Here is a 13,517-nt window from a genome sequence, read left to right on the forward strand (position 1 = left end):
TTGCAGTCTGCAGCCGTTGTGATTTTCTAAAACTGTCAAATGTCATTTCCGTGTAGTATGGCAACCTAGAAATCTTATTTCCCGCTTGTGCGATTGGCTCGCTGCATTTTGCATAAGTCTGCACCGAGATTTAAGTCCAATTAACCACTTCTGGACCAGAAGATTTTCCTCCTTAATGACCAGGCCATATTTTGCGATTCAGCACTGCGTTACTTTAACGGACAATTGCGTGGTCGTCCGACGCTGTGCCCAAACAAAATTGATGTCCTTTTTCCCCACAAATAGAGCTTTCTTTTGGTGGTATTTGATTACCTCTGCAATTTTTATTTTTTGCACTAAAAAAGAGATCGACAATTCTGAAAAAAAAAAAAAACAATATTTTTCACATTCTGCTATATAAAATTCCCCCCCAAAAAACAAAAAAATCGAATTTTTTACATTTTAGGCCAATTTGTTTTCTGCTACATATTTTTGGTAAAAAAAAATTGCAATAAGCGTATTTTGATTGGTTTGCGCAAACGTTATTGCGTCTATTAACTACGGAAACATTTTTGATTTTTATTGTTTTTTTTTTACTAGTAATGGCGGCGATCTGCGATTTTTTGCAGGACTGCGACATTGCGGCGGACAGATCGGACCCCTGACTGACATTTTTGACACTTTTGGGGGGACCAGTGACATTACTATAGTAATCATTGCTAAAAATATGCACTGTTACTTTAATAATGACACTGGCAGGGAAGAGGTTAACACAGTAATTGATCAAGGGGTTAAATGTGTACCTAGGGTTGTGTTTCTAAAAGTGGGGGGGGAGGGGCTTGTGAAATGATCACAGGGACCTGTGTTCCTATATAGAACGATCACAGGCGCTCTGTGATCATTGCAGACAGAAGAACGGTTGGTTGTGTTTACAACAGCTTCCCGTCCTCTCTCAGCGGGGACCAATCATGGGTGTCAGGCGGCAATCAGAGCGGCCTACCCCGTGCATGGGCATCCCTGCTGCCGAGTGGGGGCGGGAGCGCGCTGCCTAGCTGCAGGCATGCGACCGACGTAGCCTTACGTCGGTTCGCGCAGGAGGGCCACCCTGCCGCAGTATAACTGCGGCGGGCGGTTGGGAAGTGGTTAATGACCAGGCCATTTTGCGATACGGCACTGCGTTACTTTAACAACAAGAACAAGAAAGTTCCCTCTGAGTGGGATTTTTTTAAGGGGAATAAGGTAAAGTACAGAAGTTGCAGAGAAGGTTGGTATAAAAAACAAGTTTGCAAAGTTTATTACAAGATACAAAAACTCAAAAGCACAAAAAGTGGTATAACAATACAACTGAATAAAACTCAAGGCGGTTCAAATGCATAAATGACCAACGTTCATGTCTACTGTACACAGAGGGGACAATGGAATTGTCGAAACTGAATTGAATGTCGAATTGAATTTTCGAAACGCGTTGGGTCTTCCATTGTGTTTAGACTGATTAAATATCAATTGTTTTAGTTTCTAATAGTTCTATAATTTTTCAGGTTGTCAGTAAAAAAATGTGCTCTGTCAGTAAATCTTCCATGTTCTGTCAGTAAAACCTGTTGGGGATTTCTTAAAATCAAATTACATTTTAAAACAAACTTGTGGTGTCATAGCAAATCATCATATGGCCCCTGTTCTGTAGTGCAGGGATGTCCAGGTGCCTGCATACCTAATCAGGTAACCTCCCTTTTACCGGGCCAAATCTGGCATTCCTCTCCTACATGTAAAAATCATAATTTTTTTGCTAGAAAATTACTCAGAACCCCCCCCCCCAACATTATATATATATATATATATATATATATACATACAGTATATATACCATATACTCTATGTGTATATATATATATATATATATATATATATATATATATATATTTATTTATTTTTTTTAGCAGAGACCTTAGGGAATAAAATGGCGGTCTTTGCAATTTTTTATGTCTCATGATATTTTCAACTTTGCAATTTTTCAAACACTATTTTTTGGGGAAAAACACTTTTATGAATAAATAAAAAAAAAAACTAAAGTTAGTCCAATTTTTTTGCATAATGTGATACCAAACATATCATGCCTTAAAATTGCGCATACAATTTTTCCACATTTTGTTATGTTACAGCCGTATTCCAAAATGGGTTAAATTAATTATTTTCCTTAAAATTCTACAAACAATCCCCCATAATGACAACATGAAAGAAGATTGTTTGAAATCTTTGCAATTTTTTTAAAAAATAAAACGCAAAAATCTCATGTACAGAAGTATTCATAGCCTTTGCTCAACACTTTGTTGAAGCACCTTTGGCACCAATTACAGCCTCAAGTCTTTTTGAGTTTAACGCTACAAGCTTGGCCCACCTATTTTTGGGCAGTTTCTCCCATTCTTCTTTGCAGGACCTCTCCAGCTCCATCAGGTTGGATGGGGAGCGTCGGTGCACATCCATTTTCAGATCTCTCCAGAGATGTTCAATCGGGTTCAAGTCTGGGCTCTGACTGGGCCACTCAAGGACATTCACAAAGTTGTTCTGTAGCCACTCCTTTGTTATCTTGACTGTGTGCTTAGGGTTGTTGTCCTGTTTCAAGATGAACCTTCACCCCAGTCTGAGGTCCAGAGCGCTTTGGGGCAGGTTTTCATCAAGGATGTCTTTGTAAATTGCTGCATTCATCTTTCCCTCAATCCTGACTAGTCTCCCAGTTCCTGTCACTAAAAAACATCCCTACAGCATGATGCTGCCACCACCATGCTTCACAGTTATGGTATTGGCCAGGTGATGAGCGGTGCCTGGTTTCCTCCAGACATGACGTTTGCCATTCAGGCCAATAAGTTCAATCTTTGTTCCATCAGACCGGAGAATTTTGTTTCTCATGTTCTGAGAGTCCTTCAGGTGCCTTTTGGCAAACTCCAGGTGGGCTGTCATGTGCCTTTTACTGAGGGTGTTTTCTTCACCAGGGAAAGAATTCTTCAGTCATCCACCACAGTTGTTTTCCGTGGTCTTCTGGGTCTTTTGGTGTTGCAGAGCTCATTGGTGCGTTCTTTCTTTTTAAGGATGTTCCAAACAGTTGATTTGGCCACACCTAATGTTTTGCTATCTCTCTGATGGGTTTGTTTTGTTTTTTCAGCCTAATCTCACTGATAGTGACAGCTCTTTGGATCTCATATTGAGAGTTGACAGCAACAGATTCTTGAAATGAACTCTGGACCTTTTATCTGCTCCTTGTAAATGGGATAATGAGGGAATAACACACACCTGGCCATGGAACAGCTGAACAGCCAATTGTCCCATTACTTTTGGTCCCTTAAAAAGTGTGAGGCACATATACAAACTGTTGTAATTCCTACACCTTTCACCTGATTTGGATGTAAATACCCTCAAATTAAAGCTGAAAGTCTGCAGTTAAAATGCATCTTGTTTGTTTTATTTCAAATCCATTGTGGCGGTGTATAGAGCCAAAAAGATTAGAATTGTGTAGATGTTCCAATATTTATGGACCTGACTGTGTATGTAAATGTGATTTTTTTATTTTTTTTATTTTAATACATTTGCAAAGATTTTAAACAAACTTCTTTCATGTTGTCATTATGGGGTATTGTTTGTAGAATTTTGAGGAAAATAATGAATTTAATCCATTTTGGAATAAGGCTGTAACATAACAGATTGTGGAAAAAGTGAAGCGCTGTGAATACTTTCCGGATGCACTGTATACAGATCAGCCCTCAAATTATCTACTCGCCTGATCAAATTTTGCGAGTGGAAAATGATTGAGGGCGAGTGTGGGGATGCCTCGGGAGCCGTTCTCCCTGCAATCGCCCCAGGGGAAGAGAAAGGAAAGGAAGAGGAAAGCCGGCCAGATCATCACAGAACAGGGCTTGCCCCACTGTAACAGATTTTCATTTGAATTGCTAGATGCTCCCTGTCACACACAGCACCGTCTCCTGGCCCGGTACCTTTGATAGACAGAACACCGGTCCAATGCTGGGTTGTTTGATGTCTATCCTAGGAGCCGATTTAAGAGGTGCGACTGTGTGTGATGGCGAGTGCTCGGCAATTCAAATGAAAGCTTTTACAGTGGGGCGATCCCCGCTCTGTGACTATCCGACTGGCTTTCTTCTTACTCTCCTCTCTTCCCCTGCACTGGTCAGGCTGCATTGATTGGCACAGGTGAGGTTGCATTGACGGGCACAGGTGAGGTTTCATTGATGGGCACAGGTGAGGTTGCATTGACGGGCACTGATCAAGCTGCATTGATGGACACAGGTGAGGTTGCATTGATGGACACTGGTGAGGCTGCATTCATGGGCACAGGTGAGGGTGCATTAATGGGCACAAATGAGGCTGAATTGATTGTCATTGATGGGCACAGGAGAGGCTGCATTGATGGGCACAGGAGCGCCTGCATTGATGGGCATTGATCAGGCTGCATTGATGGGCACAAGTGAGGTTGCATTAATGGGCACAGGTGAGGTTGCATTGATTGGCACAGATGAGGGTGCATTGATGGGCATTGATCAGGCTGCATTAATGGGCACAAGTGAGGTTGTATTTATGTGCACAGGTGAGGTTGCATTGATGGGCACTGGTGAGGCTGCATTTATGGGCACTGATCAGGCTGCACTAATGGGCACTGGTGAGGTTTCATTGATGGGCACTGGTGAGGCGGCACTGCTAGGCTTCACTGGTGGGCACTGATAGGCTGCATTGATGGGCACTGATGAGGCTGCACTGATGGGCAATAATAAAGTTGTTATTAATATTTATTTTTGTAACTTCTGCATTCATGCAAAAACATTGAACAGTGTCATTTTATGAGTTAATTTATGAGGGCGTGTTTAGGGGCGGAATTAGGGGAAGGGTAGAGTACGGGTTGGGTGGGGCAACTGGTGGCGAGCAACCCTTAAGACCTGGCTAGTAGCTCAGGACTTGAAATTTTGAGCCCTGATATAGATCATTCCAAAATTAAGACAAATGAGGAGGAAAGAGGAACAGACAGTGGCAACTGGTGCAATGGGGGCGCAGGGGCACTGCCCCCCTATCCATACGTCCAGCCCCCTAATCTACATGCGGGGCTCCGGACACATGGATTCCAATGGTTTTTTTTTTTTTTAAGCATGTGATTAGAGCCAGAGGCTCTAATAGGCTTCAAAAAAGGGTGGGCTTGGGGCACAGAGCACTGCGTCCCGAGTCCACCCAGTTGTGTGACAATAGCGAATGACTATTCACTATTATCACACTGATTCTCCTCCCAGCCAATCAGGAAGCAGGTCCTGAGACCCGTTCCCTGATTGGCTGAAAGGAGAGGCCAAAGAGGAGGAGGTGGAGGGAGGAGACGCAGGGGAAGCTGCCGCTGCTGCCTGCCCTCCACGTCAGTCCAGGTGAGTGAGCCAGTGACGGGAGGGGGGTGGTATGGTGTGCGAGCTGGTGTGGTCCGGGGGGGGGGGGGTTATGGTGTGGTCCATCTAAAGCCGCCCCCCCAGCTCATGGAGCACCAGCCGCCACTGGGAACAGAGGGTTTTTGTTCCAAATCAGGGACAGTTGGAAGCTATGCAGTTACACAATAAAGCCTGGTGAAGGATCCACTTGACCCTGTTAATTGGAGAATTAAGGAGCATCAGCTCTCTATCTCCATCTGTCACACTGTGGCCAACACAGAGATGTAGAGGCAGGCCGGAGAGCAGCCGTGGAAGCTGTAGCTGGAAAATGCCAAACAAAGGAGACAGTTTATAATCTTTCAAAATGTCACAGGTATACTTTAAAAGGGCAAACTAAACAGGAGCTACAGAGCATTGGAAAGGATATAATCTCTAGTTATTAAATGTCCTCTTTTCTACATGCGTGCACAATGACACACATGCACATACGCCCGAGAACCCAGGGTAATACAGACAACTGCCCAGGGACTGGCCTGTATGTGGAGGGTATGTGCTCCCTTATAGCCACAATGTCGGTGCTGAAAGCCAAATACTTAAGCTACCAGCCGCTAATCGCTGTCGGGACAGTAAATACATGATATAGCAGCACTGCTTAACCAACTGACCCCCTGGAAGGTTTTACCCCCTTCGTGACCAGACCATTTTTTGCTCTTCATCACTGTGCTACTTTAACTGGCAATGGTGTAGTCAATGCAAATTACATTTTTATCAATTTGTTTTCACTTATATAGAGGTTTCTTTGGTGGTATTTGACCACCCCTGGGTTTTTTTATTTTTTGCAATATAAAATAAAAAAGACCGGAAATTTGGAAAAACAAGATTTTCTACTTTCTGTTATAAAACCTATCCAATAAATAAAAAAAAGAAAAATCTAATTTCTGATTCTGAATCTAATGATTTCTGATAATGGATCTTATTTTATGAATTTAGGCCAAAATTTACTCTGCTACATATGGAAGTATGGAAGAGCCCTGGGGCAATCATAAAAAACATTTTTGAAAGATTTTCTGAGCTTGAAGAAAAACATTTTTTTTACAGAATTCTGAGTTTGAAAGTCAGAATTGTGAGATTAAAAGTCAGATTTCTGAGTTTGAAAGTCAGAATTGAGAGATTAAAAGTCAGATTTCTGAGTTTGAAAGTCAGAATTCTGAGTTTGAAAGTCAGAATTTTGAGTTTGAAAGTCAGACTTATGAGTTTGAAAGTAAGACTTATGAGTTTGAAAGTAAGACTTATGAGTTTGAAAGTAAGACTTATGAGTTTAAAAGTCAGAATTCTGAGTTTAAAAGTCAGAATTCTGAGTTTGAAAGTCAGAATTCTGAGTTTGAAAGTCAGAATTCTGAGTTTGAAAGTAAGACTTATGAGTTTGAAAGTCAGACTTATGAGTTTGAAAGTCAGACTTATGAGTTTGAAAGTCAGACTTATGAGTTTGAAAGTCAGACTTATGAGTTTAAAAGTCAGACTTATGAGTTTAAAAGTCAGACTTATGAGTTTAAAAGTCAGAATTCTGAGATTGAAAGTCAGAATTCTGTCTTTCAAACCCCGAATTCTGACTGTCAAACTCAGAATTCTGTAAGAAAAAAAAAAAAATAAAATTTTTAAACTCAGAAATCTTTAAAAATAAAAATGTTATGATGGCCCCAGGGCTCTTCCATAAAAAGGCACCCCCCCCCCCCCCCAACAGTACTTTGAAACCATAAAAGGCAAATCATTTAGTGAGTTAAAAATGTTTTAATTTTTTTAATTATTTACTGAGTTGTATGTTCACCTATATTTCACAATGCCTATTTCTTTTTGCCTTAGGCTCCATGCACACTGGCTTAACCACTTCTGGGCTGGAGGGTTTTCCCACTTAGTGACCAGGCCATTTTTTACGATTCGGCACTGCCTTATTTTAACTGACAATTGTGCGGTCGTGCGACGCTGTACCCAAATAAAATCGATGTCTTTTTTTCCCCACACAAAGCTTTCTTTTGGTGGTATTTGATCACCTCTTCATTTTTTTTTTTTGCACTATAAACAAAAAAAAGACCGACAATTCTAAAAAAAAAAAAAAATATATATATATATATATATTTTTTTTCATTTCTGCTATAAAACATTCCCAATAAAAAAAAATTTAAAATCAATTTTTTTCATCAGTTTAGGCCAATTTGTATTCTGCTACATATTTTTGGTAAAAAAAAAAAAAAAAATCACAATTAGTGTATTTTGATTGGTTTGTGCAAATGTTATCGCGTCTACAAACTAGGGGAAAGATTTATGTAATTTTTATTTATTTATTTTTTTTACTGCGATTTTTAGCGGGACTCCGACATTGCGGCGGACAGATCGGACCCCTGACTGACATTTTTTACACTTTTGGGGGGACCAGTGACATTACTACAGTAATCAGTGCCAAAAATATGCACTGTTACTGTAATAATGACACTGACAGGGAAGGGGTTAACACCAGGGGGGCGATCAAAGGGTTAAATATGTCCCTAGGGGGTGCTTTCTAACTGTGTGGGGAATGGGCTTATGGAATGAACACAGAGACCTGTATTCCTAAATAGGAGGATCCCTGTGTTCATTGCTGACAAAACAGCGGTCTGCCGTGTTTACATCGGCAGACCGCCGTTGTGTCTCCACGCTGGTCCCCGCAGATCAGCTTCCCCTCTGGCGAATGGGCACGGTACGGGTACGTAATTTTGTGGGAACCTGCCGCAGTATATGTATGGCGGCTGGTCAGTAAGTGGTTAAAAATCGCTGCTTCTACAGGAGTTTTGTGTTTACAACAGCCGACCGTTCTTCTCTCTCAGTGGGGAGTGATCGCGGGTGTCAGGCGGCAATCAGAGCCGCCTGCCCGCAGCATTGGAATATCCACTGCCGAGTGGTGGCGGGAGCACGCTGTCGGCGGCACGCGCTCGCCCCCACCTTTCCGCACGTGACCCACGTAGAGTCACCCTGCCGCAGTAAAAAGGCGGCGGTTGGTCGGGAAGTGGTTAAAAGCCTTTCCCCACGAGCATACTATACCCCGCAACGTTTGGCTCGGATATACTGCACCCAATCAGACTTGTGCTCTAAATGTCAGCAGGCAGTGGGCACCTTTTTCCACATCACATGGGACTGCCAGTTTATTCAGGACTATTGGAAAGGCATAGCCCTGGAGATAAGCTCTGTACTGAATTTGCCTGTGCCATTGGATCCTAGGGTACTCCTTTTGGGTATAGGGGACCTGGTGACACCGGTGAAATATCCTAAGCTTCTATTATTTATTCTTTGCTTTTATGCCAGGAAAGCTCTGCTGCAGAAATGGAAGGGTGATGCTCCCCCCACCGTTGCACAGTGGAAGGCATTGGTGGACGCGGCTCTGCCCCTTTACAAGTTGACTTATATGGGACGTCAATGCCCTCAAAAGTTTGGGAAAATATGGGATGGTTGGATTGCCACTAGATCTTTGCAGCTTTAGTCACCCACCATTGGTTGAAGTTCCTGCTGGCCCTGGTGGTAGGGGTTCAAATTGCATGGATGCTGGTTGGGGGGGGGTGCTGGGGGGAAGTGTTGTCTCTCTGCCTCCCCAGACTCCACCCTCTAGGGCTCCCCCAACTACCCCCCCCCCCATGGGGACCCAGGGTCTCGGGGGGGACGACAGCTGGTTGTGGCCCTGTTTGATGTTTCTGTGCTCCTTGATGGTGGATTGTTCTCTTATGTCTTGCTGCACTGATTGTAACCACTGTGCACATGTTCTCTTTTACTGCTGTATTCAATTCCTTTTTTACTTTTTGTATCTGTACCTTGTTGGCAATGTTTAACTTTTTGTTTGACACTTTTATACAGTGCCTTGCGAAAGTATTCGGCCCCCTTGAACTTTGCAACCTTTTGCCACATTTCAGGCTTCAAACATGAAGATATAAAACTGTAATTTTTTGGGAAGAATCAACAACAAGTGGGACACAATCATGAAGTGGAACGAAATTTATTGGATATTTCAAACTTTGTTAACAAATAAAAAACTGAAAAATTGGGCGTGCAAAATTATTCAGCCCCTTTACTTTCAGTGCAGCAAACTCTCTCCAGAAGTTCAGTGAGGATCTCTGAATGATCCAATGTTGACCTAAATGACTAATGATGATAAATAGAATCCACCTGTGTGTAATCAAGTCTCCGTATAAATGCACCTGCACTGTGATAGTCTCAGAGGTCCATTTAAAGCACAGAGAGCATCATGAAGAACAAGGAACACACCAGGCAGGTCCGAGATACTGTTGTGGAGAAGTTTAAAGCCGGATTTGGATACAAAAAGATTTCCCAAGCTTTAAACATCCCAAGGAGCACTGTGCAAGCGATATTATTGAAATGGAAGGAGTATCAGACCACTGCAAATCTACGAAGACCTGGCCGTCCCTCTAAACTTTCAGCTCATACAAGGAGAAGACTGATCAGAGATGCAGCCAAGAGGCCCATGATCACTCTGGATGAACTGCAGAGATCTACAGCTGAAGTGGGAGACTCTGTCCATAGGACAACAATCAGTCGTATACTGCACAAATCTGGCCTTTATGGAAGAGTGGCAAGAAAGCCATTTCTTAAAGATATCCATAAAAAGTGTTGTTTAAAGTTTGCCACAAGCCACCTGGGAGACACCAAACATGTGGAAGAAGGTGCTCTGCTCAGATGAAACCAAAATCAAACTTTTTGGCAACAATGCAAAAGGTTATGTTTGGCGTAAAAGCAACACAGCTCATCACCCTGAACACACCATCCCCACTGTCAAACATGGTGGTGGCAGCATGGTTTGGGCCTGCTTTTCTTCAGCAGGGACAGGGAAGATGGTTAAAATTGATGGGAAGATGGATGGAGCCAAATACAGGACCATTCTGGAAGAAAACCTGATGGAGTCTGCAAAAGACCTGAGACTGGGACGGAGATTTGTCTTCCAACAAGACAATGATCCAAAACATAAAGCAAAATCTACAATGGAATGGTTCACAAATAAACATATCAGTCTCTCGATGTGCAAAACTGATAGAGATATACCCCAAGCGACTTACAGCTGTAATCGCAGCAAAAGGTGGCGCTACAAAGTATTAACTTAAGGGGGCTGAATAATTTTGCACGCCCAATTTTTCAGTTTCTTATTTGTTAAAAAAGTTTGAAATATCCAATAAATTTTGTTCCACTTCATGATTGTGTCCCACTTGTTGTTGATTCTTCACAAAAAATTACAGTTTTATATCTTTATGTTTGAAGCCTGAAATGTGGCAAAAGGTCACAAAGTTCAAGGGGGCCGAATACTTTTGCAAGGCACTGTAAATAAAACGTTTCTGTAAAAAAAAAAAAAAAAAAAAAAAAAGCCTTTCCCCACTGCCGATTTGGGGTGCGAGCGCGCCGCCCAAGCTGCCGGCGCGCGACTGACGTAGCCCTACTTTGGTTCATGCAGGAGGGCCAGCCTGCCGCAGTCCGGAACCAGTTAATATAAATCTGACAACTGCTGGGGGGTCAAGAACCCCCCCTGAATACTGACAGATAGGGGCCATTATGGGGGTAGTGGGTCTGCTTTGCACCCTAACATGTAAAATGGTCTTATCAGTGGAATTACCCTTTAAGCTTTTTTTTTTTTTTTTTTTTTCGACGTTCTCTGGAAGCTGGATCCAGAAATGACATTTTCTGACAGCTGCTGGGATAAGCTTGGAACACTGATGATATATACAGCAATAAAACCTGCCGGGGTATTTCCATGGTATTGTGGCTCCTGGGCTTTCTGCGGAGTGTAGAAGCCACAGTTTTCCATAATAACACCCGCCAACATCTTTAATTGAAAAAAAAAAAAAAAAGCTGCAAGGCTTTGTGGGTCCTGATTTTTTTTAGCAGTAGCTAAGCAAACTGTATGTGAGAAGCTGGCACCTGCCCTGCAACGTGTACCAGATCCATGTGCCAGATATTTGTTGGCCTAGGCGTGTGTGTGCGCACAGGGTGCCAGTGCTACCATGTGTTAAGAGTGAAGTGGCGCCAACCGCCCTCCAGAAGATACTGCTCTTCATCTATCATGCAATCCCTCGCCTTATTATGCATGGGACAGCGGCCCGGTGTTTTCGGCACATTTTGTAGCACATACGGGACCCACTGACCTAACTTAAACAGTAAAATCCTTTTTTAATGTAAATTTAATTCAGTTTTTCAGTTCTGTTTTCTGGGCTTTTTAACCACTTCAGCCCCGGAAAGGTTTTAACCTCCTTACAGGGCCGCTGATAGGGGGGGACCACCAGCCCTCTTGTAGGGGGCCCGAGCACACAGGGGGGCCCACACAGAGAGGGGGATTAGTGATGGACAACAAATACAGAAATCTTCCTCCAGCACCTGAATCTGATCTCTGTCCCTCTTCCTGCTATCAGCTTTTATCTGCTGAGAAAGAGACAGTCGTCCCTCACTAATCGCCCTCCCTTGTGTGGGCCCCCCTCCCAGCACTGGCTCTAATGTTATCTCTGCTCAGGAGTTTATTTGTAACTTTGTTTCTCTCCCTCTGTCTCTCTGATCACTGAGCTCCAACTGCCCAGCCTGTATATTTTTCTCATCTCAATCAGGAGTTATGTGAGTTATGTTATATTTGTGTCTGCTAATAGTGATTTTGTTGTAATTTTAGCTAAATATATCTTTAATATTTTCTTGGGGGGGGCCCTGCCAGGTAGTCTGTACGGGGCCCCGCGATTTCTAACAGCAGCCCTGCCCCCTTACCCACTTTAGCCCCGGAAGATTTTGCTGCTCAATGACCAGGCCACTTTTTTCATCTTGACACTGCGTGACTTTAACTGACAATTGCGTGGTCATGCAATGCTGTACCCAAACAAAATTTATGTCCTTTTCCCGCCACAAACAGAGCTTTCTTTTGGTGGTAATTGATCACCTCTGCGACACAAGCAAGCAACGTAGCCCTACGTTAGTTTGCCTGTGAGGGGCTGACCGCCGACGTAGATAGTCGTGCGGCGGTCGGCAGGTGGTTAATATCGCAAAAAATAAAAAGCGCAGAGGTGATCAAATACCACCAAAAGAAAGCTCTGTTTGTGGGAACAAAAGGACGCCAAATTCGTTTAGGTACAGCATCGCACGACCGTGCAATTGTCCGTTGAATTCACGCAGTGCCGAATCGCAAAATACCCCCTGGTCGGAATGGGGGTAAAATCTTCCGGGGCTTAAGTGGTTAATAAAAAAAGAGCGAAAATTTTGCAAAAAATTGACATTTTCTACTGACTATTAACCACTTTAGGACCAGAGGATTTTCCTGCTTTACGTCCAGGCCACTTTTTGCAACTTGGCGACTTTAACTGACAATTGCGCGGTCATGCAATGCTGTACCCAAACAAAATTTACGTCCTTTTTCCCCCACAAACAGAGCTTTCTTTTAGTGGTAATTGATCACCTCTGCGCTTTTTATTTTTTGCGATATTAATAAAAAAATTGTGAAAATTTTGCAAAAAATTGACATTTTCTACTTGACTGTTAAAAAATATCCAATATATTTAATTTTTGTCATATATTTAGGCCAAAATGTATCTAGCTACATGTCTTTGACAAAAAAATCCTCAATGAGCGTATTTTTATCCACTTTAAGACCGGAAGATTTTACCCCCTTCCTGACCAGGCTATATTTTGCGATTTGGCACTGCATTAATTTAACGGACAATTGCGCGGTCATGCAACGCTGTACCAAAATGAAATTTACGTCCTTTTCCCCCCACAAATAGAGCTTTCTTTTGGTGGTATTTGAACACCTGCGTGATTTTTAATTTTTGAAAAAAAGAGCGACAATTTTGAAAAAAACACAAACAATATTTTTCACATTTTGCTATATAACATTCCCCAAAAAAAATCGAAAAATCTAAATTTTTTAACATTTTAGGCCAATTTGTTTTCGGCTACATATTTTTGGTAAAAAAAATTGCATTAAGCGTACTTTGATTGGTTTGCGCAAAAGTTATCGCGTCTACTGACTACGGGAAAGATTTATGTCTTTTTTTTTACTAGTAATGGCCGCGATCTACGATTTTAGCGGGACTGCGACATTGCGGCGGACAGATCGGACCCCTAACTGACATTTTTGAC

General features: G+C 42.5%; 1 protein-coding gene across 2 annotated transcripts in view; it reads right to left on the bottom strand.

Annotated features, from left to right (window-relative positions):
• The window catches only part of FIBCD1 (fibrinogen C domain containing 1), a 503,247-nt gene that overhangs the window by 195,801 nt on the left and 293,929 nt on the right, over positions 1-13,517 (bottom strand). The window lies entirely within an intron of this gene.

The sequence above is a fragment of the Pelophylax lessonae genome, assembly GCF_965119305.1.
Source record: "Pelophylax lessonae genome assembly, chromosome: 7".
In the NCBI taxonomy this organism is placed as follows: Eukaryota; Metazoa; Chordata; class Amphibia; order Anura; family Ranidae; genus Pelophylax; species Pelophylax lessonae.